General features: G+C 40.2%; 1 protein-coding gene across 2 annotated transcripts in view; it reads left to right on the top strand.

Moving 5' to 3' along the window:
- The first annotated feature begins 1,088 nt into the window (after positions 1 to 1,088).
- Positions 1,089 to 13,050, top strand: part of COA1 (cytochrome c oxidase assembly factor 1) — a 102,113-nt gene continuing 90,151 nt past the window's right edge. The window contains exon 1 of one of the 2 annotated variants that reach the window (XM_027124002.1): positions 1,089 to 1,140. The gene's annotated coding sequence lies outside the window, so the exon portion shown is untranslated. Of the gene's footprint in view, positions 1,141 to 10,171; positions 10,367 to 13,050 lie in introns of those variants that run through there. The other variant, XM_027123999.1, reaches the window with a different exon arrangement.

Raw genomic sequence — 13,050 nt, 5'->3', positions numbered from 1 at the left:
ACTGCACACATGTGCAGTTGGGGCAATTATGAACAATAAGATACAAAAAGTCCACAAACCGACTGCCACTTCTGAGGTGCTGTGAGCAGAAGAAGGGTACTGCACGTGATCCCTGCACACAGCACCACCAACGGGGTGGGCAGACCACCTAAACTATGCCTCCTGCCCAGCCCATGGACCTGGCCTTCTTGTTACCCCATTTAAAGACCCAAACAGCTCATTCTGCTGCACCTGTTTCTTGTTTTCACTCCTTCCTGCTGCAGCAGGAGCCCCACAAAGCCTTGCCTAGAATTCTCCTCTGGCCTCTACCAATTTCTACTGATTAAAGAGTCTAAGGGCCTGGGTCGTAGGTTAACACTCCAAGCTTGACATTGAAAAAGTGAAGGATGACGTTATTACTAGTGACGATAGCAATGGAATGATCAAGATGAAAACAATAATAACTAGCATTTATTGAGCACTTACAAAGTGCCAGACTATTCTGAGCGCTTTACATGCTCAGGACAAATCTATTAGGTAAATACTACTATTAATCCATTTTACTAGTAAACTCCATGCGAACAGAGAACATTAGTTTTTTTTATCAGCAATGCATTACCTGGAGCACAGTAATAATTTAATAAATATTTAATGAATAAAAAAATGAGTATTGCCAAATTTCTCAGCCGAATAGGGCAAGAGGAACTTTAAATGCCAGAGCCGGGGTCATATGGCCCGGGGTTTCGCATACTTGGAGGTGAACCAAAGCACCAGATCCCTGCGAGGGACAACACGGAACAGCGGTTTAAATTTCCTCGGCAACCGCTGCTGGACTGAATTTATGTTGCAGGCTAACGGGGCGCAGAAAACAAAAAACGGAGATTTGAGGAGACAAACCTCCTCCCGGCTGGCGTACAAGCTTCCGAGAAGCCTGGCCGCTAAGTTAATTTCAGCGCGGGACCCGGCACTGGGGGAATCCGCAGTCCTCCAGCTACACTCGCGTCCCGACTCTCTAGCCGCGCGAGGAGGCTACGCCGGAAGTCTCGACTGCTCCTCGAGGAGTGTGGCCACCCGCCGGCTTTTACCCCACCCACTCCCCACGCCCCACGTCCGGAAGGAGTCGTCACGCTTGCCGCGCCGTGGTACTTCTACGGAGGACAGGTTAGCGTCCCCGCGGGAGACAGAGCCGGGTCCCTCTCACCCCAGAAGCTTTTGTTCCCGTAGTCCTGAAGGCCGCGTTTGCACGCCGGGTGGGCTGCTGCAGGGGGAGCCCCTCAGGGGCCACCTTGCTGTCGTCGCCGGGTCGCCACCTCCCGCAACAGCGTGGTTGGCGCCTGGGGGCCCGTGGTGGGCTTAGCGCCTCGGGATGCTACAAGGTTCCCCTCCTCCGCTCCCCTTTGTAGCTAACGGTGGCCTAGCCCTGTGGTCCTTGCTGAGCGTTCCCAGGAGCACATTTGTGAAGAGGTGGGGTCCTGTCGAAGAGGTGGAACGGGGCATTTTGTCGGGGGTCCCAAGTTACAACAGTCTGAGGAGGACCTTGCCCAGATGATTGTAGAAAGGAATTTTCTGGCTCGGTGGTCTTAATAGTTTTTGTCTCGTCACATTTGAGCTCCATACAGGGGCTGACGATAGAAGTGATTTTCAGCGTAAGTGATTTTCAGGTGTTTGTGTAAGTGTGTGTGATAGTCTGTGCCTGTGTGTGTGTGAGAGAGAGAGAGAGGGAGGGGGGAGAGAGCACGAGCGCTCGGTAGCTGTGTGTAATTTTAAAAATCCATAAATATATTTTGCTTCTCCTGGTCTCTTCCCCTAATTCCTCCTTACTCTCACCTGAGGGGTGTTTCTCTACTTCACCTTTGGATAGCAGTAGCAATTCTCTACCTAGGCTTTACACATTTAAAACACAGATCTGACCGTGTTAATCCTCTGCTTAAAATCTTACTGGTCTTCCCATTGTTTCAGGATAATACAAATTCCCTAGGCTGGCTTCAAGACCCTTGAAGGTCTTGATTCTGCTGAGTTTTTCAGCCTCATCTCCTTTCATGGAAGCACACACACTGTTTGTCCCCTATCATGCCAACCTGCAGTAGTTTCATCTCTTTGGCTATGACAAGGTTTTATAATGGTTTACCCACATTTGGTAATTTATTTTTTCCATTCAGTCAAGATTTATTGAATTCCTGATATTGCGGGCACTGTTTTAGGAGCTGGGGATATAATGTGGAAAAAAACCCCAACCCAACCTATAGTCCTTTTGAAAAATAACAGCTTGACTGAGATATAGCTCACATACCATAGAATTATAAAATACACATAAATTTTTAGTGCATTCACAAAGTTGTGCAACCAACACCCCAATCAATGTAAAAACATTTTCATCACTTCCAAAAGAAGCCCTGTACCCATTAGCAGGCTCTCCTGATTTCCTCCTTACCCCACCCCACTCGTAGACCTAAGGAACTATTAATCTACTGAATATATATTCAGCTATTCTGGACAATTCATATAAATGAAATCATAAAGTATGTGACCTTTTTTGATTGTCTTTCACTTAACATTCATGTTCATCCATGTTGTAGCATGTATCAGCACTTCATTCCTTTTTATTGCTAGATAATATTTCATTGTATGGCTATACCACGATTTATTTATCCATTGGTCAGTTGATGGACATCTGGGTTGTTTTGGCTCTTACAAATAATGTTACTGTGAACATTCATGTACAAGTTTTTGTGTGAACGTCATGATTTCATTTCTCTTGGGTATATACCTAAGAGTAGAATTGCTGGGTGGTATGGTAATTCTACGGTTAACATTTTGCGGAAATGCCAGACTTTTTTAAAGCAGCTGCATCTTATATTCCTGTAAGCGGTGTATGAAGGTTCTAATTTCTTCCCATCCTTGCCAACAATTGTCATTATCTGCTTTCTTTTTTTTTTTTCCTTAAATTCTAGCCATCCTAGTGGGTGTGAAGTGGTATCTCATTGTGGTTTTGATTTGTAGTTCCCTGATGCCTAATGACGGTTAAGCATCTTTTCATGTGCTATTGGCCATTTGTATATCTTCTTTGGAGAAATGTCTATGCATATTCTTTGCCCATTTAAAAATTTGGCTATTTGCTTTTTATCATTGAGTTGTAAGAGTTCTTTATATATTCTAGGTCCAAGTCCCTTATCAGATATATGACAGTTATGTGGATTATGCTGTAGTTCCTGTAAATGGAAAACACATGAGGTTAATTTTTACTCTTCCTAGAGACCATGTTATAGATCTGCGGAGTAATTTAGAGTGAATTACTATGTGTGAAATACTGGGCCCAGGAAAACTGATGGGAAGAACCTGTGAGCAGCATTTTAAGATTTGAAAAATGCAGCAAGTGGAAACAGTTGATATAATTTTCCCATTCCCTACTGAGTTTTGTCTTTTCCATATTGATTTGTACGAGTTCTTTGTGTAGAGATATTAACCTATTGACTGTTAGATATGGGGCAGATATTTTCAGTCTATTTGCTTGTAAACTTTGTTTTTGTATCTTTTACTATGCTAAAGCTTTACGTTTTTGTATAGTCAAAGACTGTCAGTCTTTTCCTTTAAAAGGCTTCTGGGGTACTGATGTAGTTTGGGATATACTATTCTTAAATGATGGGAGTTACAGAAACCGACACGTAGTTCCCTGCTTAGTGTGACGTCTGAGTCCATGGTACTGTATTTAACTTTACAGGCAGGCCTTATTTTATTGTGCTTCATTCTGTTGTGCTTCCCAGTTACTGTGCTTTTTACAAATTGAAGGTCCCTGGACGTGCATCGAGCAAGTCTATTGGTGCCATTTTTCCAACAGCGTTTGCTCACTTGGTGTTTCTGTGTCACATTGTGGTCATTCTCACAACATTTCAAACTTTTTCATTATTGTTATATTTGTTATGGTGATCTGTCATCAGTGATCCTTGATGTTACCATTGTAATTGTTTTGGGGTGCCGTGAACCGTGCCCATATAAGACAGTGAACTTAAATGAGAAATGTTATGTGTGTTGTGACTGCTCCACCAATTGACCGTTACCCCATTTCTCCCTCTCCTTGGGCTTCCCTATTCCCTGAGACACAACAATATTGAAATTAGGCTAATAACCCTGCATTGGCCTTTAAGTGTTCAAGTGAAAACAAGTATTGCACTTCTCTCACTTTAAGTCAAAAGCTAGAAATGACAAGCTGGTGAGGAAGGCGTGTCAAAAGCCTAGATAGGCTGAAAGCTAGGCTTCTTGCACAAACAGTTAGCCAAGTTGTGAATGCAAAGGAGAAGTTCTTGAAGGAGATGAAAAGTGCTACTCCAGTGAACACACAAATGATAAGAAAGCGAAACAGCCTTATTGCTGATATGGAGAAAGTTTTAGTGGTCTGGATAGAAGATCTAGCCAACCACAGCACTCTCTTAAACCAAAGCCTAAATTCAGAGCAAGGCCCTAACTCTCCTCAATTCTGTGAAGGCTGAGAGAGGTGAGGAAGCTGCAGAAAAGTTTGAAGCCAGCAGAGGTTGGTTCATGAGGTTTAAGGAAAGAAGCCGTCTCCATAATAAAAGTGCAAGGTGAAGCAACAAGTGCTGATGTAGAAGCTGTAGCAAGTTATCCAGAAAATCTAGCTAAGGTAATTAATGAAGGTAGCTACACTAAACTGGATTTTCAACGTAGATGAAACAGCCTTATCTTGGAAGAAGATGCCATCCAGGACTTTTATAGTTAGAAATCAATGCTTGGCCTCAAAGGACAGGCTGACTCTGTTAGGGGCTAATGCAGCTGGTGACTTTCCGTTAAAGCCAGTGCTCATTTACCATTCCGAAAATCCTAGGGCCCTTAAGAATTATGCTAAATCTACTCTGCCTGTGCTCTTTAAGTGGAACAACAAAGCCTGGATGACATCACATCTGTTTACAATATGCTTTACTGGCTGTTTTAAGCCCACTGTTGAGACCTACTGCTCAGAATAAAAGAGTCCTTTCAAAGTACTGCGGCTCATTGACAATGCACCTGGCCACCCAAGAGCTCTGATGGAGATGTACAATGAGATTAATGTGGTTTTCATGCCTGTTAGCTATTCTGCAGAATATAGATCAAGGGGTAATTTTGACTCTCAAGTCTTGCTATTTAAGAAATACATTTTGTAAGGGTAGAGCTGCCAGAGAGACTGATTCCTCTGATGGACCTGGGTGAAGTCAATTGAAAACCTTCTGGAAAGGATTCACCATTTTACTTGCCATTAAGAACATTGATGATTTATAGGAAGAGGTAAAAATATTAACAGGAATTTGGAAGAAGTTGATTCCAAACCTCATGGATAACTTTGAGGGGTTCAGGACTTCAGTGGAGGATATAACTACAGATGTGGTGGAAAGAGCAAGAGAGCTAGAATTAGAAGTGGAGCCTAAAGATGTGAGTGAACTGCTGTGATCTCAGAATAAAACTTTAGTGGATGAGGAGTTGCTTCTTATGGATGAGCAAAGAAAGTGGTTTCTTGAGATGGAATCCACTCCTGGTGAAGATGCTGTGAAGATTGTTGAAATGATAACAAAAGATTTAGAATATTACATAGACTTAGTTGATAAATCAGTGGCAGGGTTTGAGAGGATTGACTCCAATTTTGAAAGAAGTTCTCCTGTGGGTAAAATGCTGTCGAACAGCATTGCCTGCTGTAGAGATCATTTGGGAACGGAAGAGTGAATCGATGCGGCGGACTTCATTGTTGTCTTGTTTTAAGAAATGGCCACGGCCACCCCAGCCTTCAGCATCCACCACCCTGATCAGTCAGCAGCCACCAACACCAAGGCAAGACCCTCCACCAGCACGAAGATTACAACCGTCTGAAAGCTCACATGGTGGTTAGCATTTTCTAGCAGTAAAGTATTTTAAAGTTGTGTACATTGGCTTTTTTTAAGATACGATGCTATTGCACACTTAATAGACTGCAATATAGTATAAACATAACTTTTTTTTTTTTGCGGTACGCGGGCCTCTCACTGTCGTGGCCTCTCCCGTTGCGGAGCACAGGCTCCGGACGTGCAGGTTCAGCGGCCATGGCTCACAGGCCCAGCCGCTCCACGGCATGTGGGATCTTCCCGGACCGGGGCACGAACCCGTGTCCCCTGCATCGGCAGGCGGACTCTCAACCACTGCGCCACCAGGGAAGCCGTAAGCATAACTTTTATAGGCACTGGGAAACCAAAAAATTTGTGTGACTCACTTTATTGCAATATTTGCTTTGTTGTTGTGTTCTGGAGCCGAACCCACAATATCTCCAAGGTGTGCCTATAGAGCATTCATTGTTTCAGACACTTGTGCCTCCCTATCTCTCTGCCTTGAAAAATATGCTAAAATCTGCTTCAGCTTTATTGGTTCATTTAATTTTCTATTTCAAACGGACTCCTGGAAGTTATTTCCTTATTCTCATCGTCATGTTTAATCTACTGCATTAGATTTGTGAGAGCTGTATTGTACAGTTGGTCATCAAATAGTAGGTACTTATTACATGCCAGCAGAAGTTTATTTGAAGATTTTATGTGTACAGAGCTTGAATGTAACTGCTGGTTCTGTATTGATTGGGGCACGCTGGGAACAGTAGTTTTATAAAATCCTGTTAACGTTATTTTAGTGTTTGTTTTTCTCATTTCATTGGTTTAAAGGTAGTAGTAATTCAGGTATTTTTAGGGTCTCTGAACATTTTGAGTAACTGAGGAGAGCTATATACTGTAGCTCCTTAGAAAATTTGCATTTCTATTTTACATGCAATATCTAGGGCTTCATTGTTTCCCTATGGCCTGATTTGTTAGGAGGACTCTGTGTTTCTTGCTCTAGTGTTTGTTTTTTTTTAAATTGTGGTAAAATGTACAGAACATGAAACTTAGCATTCTAACCATTTTAAGTGTACGATTCATTAAGTACATTCACGTTGTTGTGCAACTATCACCACCATCCTCTCCAGAACTTTCATTTTCCTAAACCGAAACCCTGTATACCTGTTAAATAATAACTCCCCATTCCCCCCTCTCTCCAGCCCCTTGTAACCACCATTCTACCTTTTGCCTCTGGAATCATAAAATATTTGTCCTTTTGTGTCTGATTTATTTCATTTTGTATAATGTCTTTAAGGTTCATCCATATTGTAGCATATTGCAGAATTTTCTTCCTTTTTAAGGGTAAATAATATTCCATTGTATGCATATATCATATTTTGTTTATCCATTCATTAGTTCATAGACGTTTGGGTTGTTTACATCTTTTGGCTATTATGACTAGTGCTTCTATGAACATTGGTACAGTTATCTCTTTGAGCTCTTTTGAGTGTGTACCGTAAGTGGAATTGCTGGGTCATAGGGTAATTCTCTGTTTAATATTTTGAGGAACGTTCATATGCCTCAGTGTTTTTTGTCATTCACATAAAATATGAGATTTAAATAAAATGTGTAATTTAGGCAAGTATTAATTACCACATTTACCTTTCTAAAACTATAAATTCAAAGAGCCATCTCCTAGTGAAGAGATGTAGGGGTTTTTGTCTTAGGACTTGGAGATCTTGGAGTTTTAAAATTATGTACTAGAATTCAGATTAAATAACAGGTTTATCTGGATAGGTTCCCAAATCCTAAACTTCTTTATGATCTAAGCTCCTGTTTTTTTTTTGTTTTGTTAACTCTGTGTATTCAGTCTTTTTGGGCAAATTACTCATCATGGCAGATGGTAAGATGGAGGTGAGTTCGCATACTTGTTGCAAAGTTCTGGATTGTTCTGTTACCCTTCTGCTGCTTTAGTTGGATACTCTGGCAGTTACTCAGGTATGCTGTGAATACTGCTGCTTCTGACAAGCAAGTTCATCTCCGCCTGTGCAAAGGTATCCATGTCATTAACTAGTGAAGGATGGGAAATGGCCACTATTATTCTGTTATTACTGTACAAGCATTTTTTCAACGATTCCCCTGATGTTGGAAGTGTAAGTTGTTTTGGGTACGGGGATCCCTCTCAGTAACTGGCCTCCCTGAGATAAATGGGGAAGTGTAGATAGACAGCAGTATAACTCAACCAGATCTTAGAAAACTAAGATCTCATGCCTGCCAGACCCTCCCTCTTCCCCTTCCACTCATTTGCAACATCTTTCATAAACTCCTGTTTAGTATTTCCTCATCACTGTTACAGCCCACACCCCATGGTAAACAGCATGCGTATTATCAGGAGAGATGGAAGGAACAAATATGTTAATGTGACTTTTGCTCTCAGTTTGGGTCCATTTGTCATCTGGGCTGTCACCTGATCATCCATCTTGTGGGCTCCTGGCACCTTATGGCATTTGGCATCTACAGATGCACTAGAAAGGTCCCCAAATGCATTTGGATGCTCCAGACTCTTGGAACTTGAATGTAACTTAGATTGTATGTGATTTCCCTAGCATCCAGCAAATACCAAGCTACATAGATGCTGAGTACCCATCTTGGCCTGTTTATGCCTCAGCTCTTTGAGTAAGACAAAACACAATCCCATAAAAATGCCTTTGTAAGACTTTTTTTTTGAGGTTACCAGACAAAGGTGAATATTAATTCCTAGTTTTTAGTAATAGATTGTTACCTTTCATTAGACTTTTCGATACTAGGGACAAAGTGATTTACTTCTAGTGTACGTCAGTAGCCTTTAGAAACACTTCCAGGTCCATATTTAAATATTTCAACATGCTTATGTTAGATTAGGACCTTTCAAATTTTATTTGGGCCACAGGCCTTTGGACTATAAATGGCAAAACTGTTGAATTTTATGTGAATACTTTTGCATTTTAACTTTATGATTTTTTCTCCTTTCTATAAACATATGGCACTATTTTTATTCTCTTAGTCTGCATCTGTCTTTTAAAAATTATCATATAGTAAAATTGACTGTTTCACCTTTTGGTTTAGTTCTGTGAATTTTTATTTTTTTAATAAATTTATTTTACTTTAGTTTTGCCTGTGTTGGGTCTTTGCGGCTGCACACAGGCTTTTAGTTGCGGCGAGCGGGGGCTACTCTTCGTTGTGGTGCACAGGCTTCTCATTGCGGTGGCTTCTCTTGTTGTGGAGCACGGGCTCTAGGCGCGTGGGCTTCAGTAGTTGTGGCACGTGGGCTCAGTAGTTGTGGCTTGTGGGCTGTAGAGCACAGGCTCAGTAGTTGTGGCTCACGGGCTTAGTTGCTTGGCCGCATGTGGGATCTTCCTGGATCAGGGCTTGAACCTGTGTCCCCTGCATTGGCAGGTGGATTCTTTTTTTTTTTGCGGTACGCGGGCCTCTCACTGTTGTGGCCTCTCCTGTTGCTGGAGCACAGGCTCCGGACGCGCAGGCTCAGCGGCCATGGCTCACGGGCCCAGCCGCTCCGCAGCATGTGGGATCTTCCCGGACCGGGGCACGAACCCGTGTCCCCTGCATCGGCAGGCGGACTCTCAACCACTGCGCCACCAGGGAAGCCCGGCAGGTGGATTCTTAACCACTGTGCCACCAGGAAGCCCCTTAGTTCTGTAAATTTTAATACATGTATAGATTTGTGTAACGGCAACTATAACCAAGGTATACCTCACCTCAGAAACTACCGTGTGCTATCTCTTCACCATCACCTTTCCCTCACCCAGGTAAGCAAAACCAAAAAAGTAAATGTCATTTTGTGCTTTTTATTTAGGGAAACAGTAAGGTTGTGTCCCTTTTTTTTTTTCTCTTTACCAGTGATTTTTATCCAAATGTGATGGGGCTTAAAAGGATAAAATAAACATAATCCCTATTCATTTTCTTTCAGAAACTTGCAGACTTTCTCACAAACTTGATTAGGAATAAAAATATTTTCCTTGTGATTCCTTCCAGAAGGTGGCAGTGTTGTGCTATAATAGGATGTAAAGATCGTCTGCTGGAAAATATCAATAATTAAGTTTTTACTTCAGGAAAACAGAACAGTTAATTAAGAATTAACATTTAACTCTAGAATCTGTTTTCTTTGGATCAGTTCCAAAGTCAGTCTTATTTCTAGCAAAGCAGTCTGTGGATAAAATCATCCTTTAATTCTTTCATATTTGTTTTCAAATAGTTTTAAATGTTTGCAGAGGTAGGAGTTAACTTTAAGGTTAACCTTTGTGGCAAGAATAACTCCAGTGTTATGGATGAATCTGTGAGTCACAGAATCAGTCGTATCAGTGAGACCTCAGGTGTTTTATATTTCAACCTTCTTTGTCACAGGTAGGAACCCCATCTGTAACATCCCTCACAACTGGTGGCATTAATTAATCAGCAGATGGAGCAGATGCAGAAGAAACAGATTTTGATTGCCAGCATCCTGAGTTTGAAGCTTTAATGGAGATACTCAGTGAGAAATGATGAAGTGGAGCTTGTGAGACATTCACACTTAGGTGACTCACAGGTTTTCAAACCTAATCCACTCAAAAAGGGATTCCCTTTCTCCTTACACTTCCATCAGTTTACATCTGACAGTATATACTTCCCTGGGCACTGGGTCCACCATTTATCCAGACGCTCATGCAGGGTACTTGGGATCATCTTTAAGACCTCTCAGCATTCTCTTATTTCTGCCTCTCGGGTAGAATTTCTCAAACCTGGTTACTTCATCTCTACCTCTGTCATCCTAGTCCACACAACCTTTCTCTCTCACCTGGATATTGCTTTCTAATTGGTATGCCCAAATGTGTTAATACTTTATTTTTCACACAAAAGATATTCTAAAAAATATAAAATCTGATCACGTCAAACTCCTGCTTGAAACTCTTCTATGGTTTGCCTTTATACTTAGAATAAACCTGAAATATTTAACTTGATCCACAACAATCCTCCCTTCCAGCCCCACCCCCTGATCTGGCCTCTCTGCTTACTGCTACAGCCTCACATCATGCCAGTTCCCTTGTTCACTGTGCTCCGTCCTCTCTTTATTCCTTGATTGGAGGAGGGGAGGAGAATAGAACAGGGAGACCTGTTTTTAAGCCAACATGCATTTTAGGTAAAGAAATGATGGCTTAGTAATTAAAGTTTGTGGCTCATGGGGACATTTTCATAGCAATCAAGAACTCATCGCTTTGTCACTTTCAACACCTCAACATAAATCTAGGGATAAATGCACATCTCAGTTCAGATTCTGTGTGGAAAAAAAAATTTATATTCTGACTAAGAAAAGGAAATTTAGGACCAGGCAGCCATTACCTGTTATATTCCAAGTGTGGCTAATCCTTTGTATTTGAGAGCTTTCACTCAGTGTGTCTAAAATGACTCTATTTTTGTAATTTCATCCTTCTAGCGTTTAATTATGCATTCTTTGTTTTTCACGTGTGTGAGTCTTGCCTCAGCAACCAGTTGGACCACACCACCATCTGGGGCTTAGATGCTATTGGTGGCATCCCGAATAAGTGATAGTTGTGTAGCCTGTTCTTGAGTTTCTTGCTTCCCAGGGCAGTGCATTCCTTTTTGGGATAGTTTTGTCTGTTAAGAAGTCCTTCTCTATCTTGTACCAGATCTCTGGTTTGCAGTTTTCCCACACTGGTTCTAGCTTTCCTTGGAGGCATAGAGAACAAGCCTAACTTCTCTTCCACCATTAGCTCTTTAGCTGTTGAAGTAGCTGTTGTAGCTCCCAGCATATTCCCCTTGATAAACCTTCTCAGCTTCTTCAAGTATTTCTCAGTGTTCTCACTCTTCTGGGCACTTTCTACTGACTGTCTTCTAGTTTAGTGTTTGAAAGTGTGTTTTGAGACTACCTGCAACACAGTCACTTAAGATACTTGTTAAAAATGAAGATTCCTGTTGGATTCAGATGGTAGATTGACTTCTGATCTTGCTCCCTATTGAAACCCCACTAAAACTAGTAAAGATCCAAAGGACAGAGCGTTAGGAAAGGAGATAAGAACAATACAATTTGAAAAACTGAAAAGCCCAAGCAAGAGTGAATGGAAATTTATTTCGACCCCCAAGAATCATGACCCATAAATTGGCAGAAGGAAAAACTGAAACTAATTATATTTACCCTGTAAATCCTCAAGAAGCTCAAGAACTGGGCAGTGCCAGGTATTCCTGGAAATTGGGATACGAGGGAGATAAAATTAGGAAGACTGGGTGAATATTGCTGATTAGTAACTCCCAATGGATGCTGTTCACCTTGGGACAGATGCTGAAGGCTCAAAGCCATGATCTCTGGATAGAGTAGCATTTCCTTACGGGAAGGCATTCCTAGAATTTCTCAGGAAATTTTATGTTTATTCGAATCTCAAATCCTGAGGAAAGTCATTTAAAAAGTCAGGAAAATAAAAAAGGATTTAAAAATTTCCCAAGAATTAAAGCTTAATATATTATTGGATACCGTTGGTTCTGAGAGTTCCACTGGCATCAAGTGGAAAGCAAGAAAGGGGCATGCTGACACTGAGTAGAAAGTAAAGGTCTAGGAACTGAGACAGAAACATCTGGGAGAAAAGCATCATGGTTTAATCAGTTGGTCTTACTCATAGTTGTTGCCATCTTATAAATATGTTTTCATGCTCTACCTGCTGCTAACAGGTATTCTTACAAGTAAAATAAGTTTATATGCATTATAAATCCTATGAGTGGTGTCCCAAGAAATAACAAATTTGGGAGCAAAATAAATCTGTACACTGGCAGTTACAATATAATATTCTGCGTAGTACTGTTAACCTTGCTATGAGATCTCAATGTTGTATATATAAATATATATAATATATAAATATATATAAATATATATGCATATATATTTATATATATAATATATATACAATATAATAATTATAATAATTATAATATAATAAATATAATAATATAATATATATAACATAATATATATAATTATAATAATTATAATAATATATAATATATAATATATATTATATGTATATATAAATATTAGCCTATATATTATATATAATAATATATAATATATATAATAATAATAAAATAATTATAATAATTATTATAATAATTATAATTATGATATAATAAATATAATTATAATAATTATATATAATTATATAATATATTATAATATATTATAATATATATAATATATAATATGTATAATATATAA

The sequence above is a fragment of the Aethalodelphis obliquidens genome, unplaced genomic scaffold (assembly GCF_003676395.1).
Source record: "Aethalodelphis obliquidens isolate GAN/ISIS:26980383/991018 unplaced genomic scaffold, ASM367639v1 scaffold27, whole genome shotgun sequence".
Lineage (NCBI taxonomy): Eukaryota > Metazoa > Chordata > Mammalia > Artiodactyla > Delphinidae > Aethalodelphis > Aethalodelphis obliquidens.
Note: the sequence above shows the minus strand (reverse complement) of the source record. Positions and strands in the feature narration are given on the sequence as shown.